We start from the raw sequence: 619 nt of genomic DNA, 5'->3' as shown, positions 1-619 counted from the left end.
AGACCACACCAAAACCACTAGCTAACTTACTTTAAATGTGAAGAACTATAGACCAATTACAGGCTTAAGTGAACTGACAACATGAGTTATACAATTTACAGTTCTCGAAGAGGCACACACACACAATCTCAGCTGATTATCCTCCAGACAGCTCTTTTTTTCTCTCACTTTTTTCTCTGTGTAGCGCGCGCACCCGCTCGCGGTGTGTGGCGCGTGTCTGCGCTATTTTGCGACCGATATTTGTGTTAAAATGTAAGGCGTAGAAGTAAAAAGTCGCCACAAAAATAAATAGTAAGGTAAAACTATCTGAAAAATCTACTTGAGTACAGTAACGAAGTATTTGTACTTTGTTACATCCCATCTCTGCTGACATTACTGGGGAAATCTTGCCATTCCGTCTGTGAACTCTGATAAAGGGTTTCAAGATTAGCAATGTTGTTATTCCTTCCAAGCCTATTTAATTTCGTCTCCAGGTGGCAGGAGTAAATATGAGTCATCCTCAACATCTGATGTGTTCTGGTTTCAGAATGAAGGCACTTGGATAACAATTAGAAGCAAAATAGGATATAGGCTCAACAGGATGATTCTTTCCCTTGGCAACTATCATGTTCAGTTTTAG

Source organism: Etheostoma spectabile, chromosome 14, assembly GCF_008692095.1.
Source record: "Etheostoma spectabile isolate EspeVRDwgs_2016 chromosome 14, UIUC_Espe_1.0, whole genome shotgun sequence".
Lineage (NCBI taxonomy): Eukaryota > Metazoa > Chordata > Actinopteri > Perciformes > Percidae > Etheostoma > Etheostoma spectabile.
Note: the sequence above shows the minus strand (reverse complement) of the source record.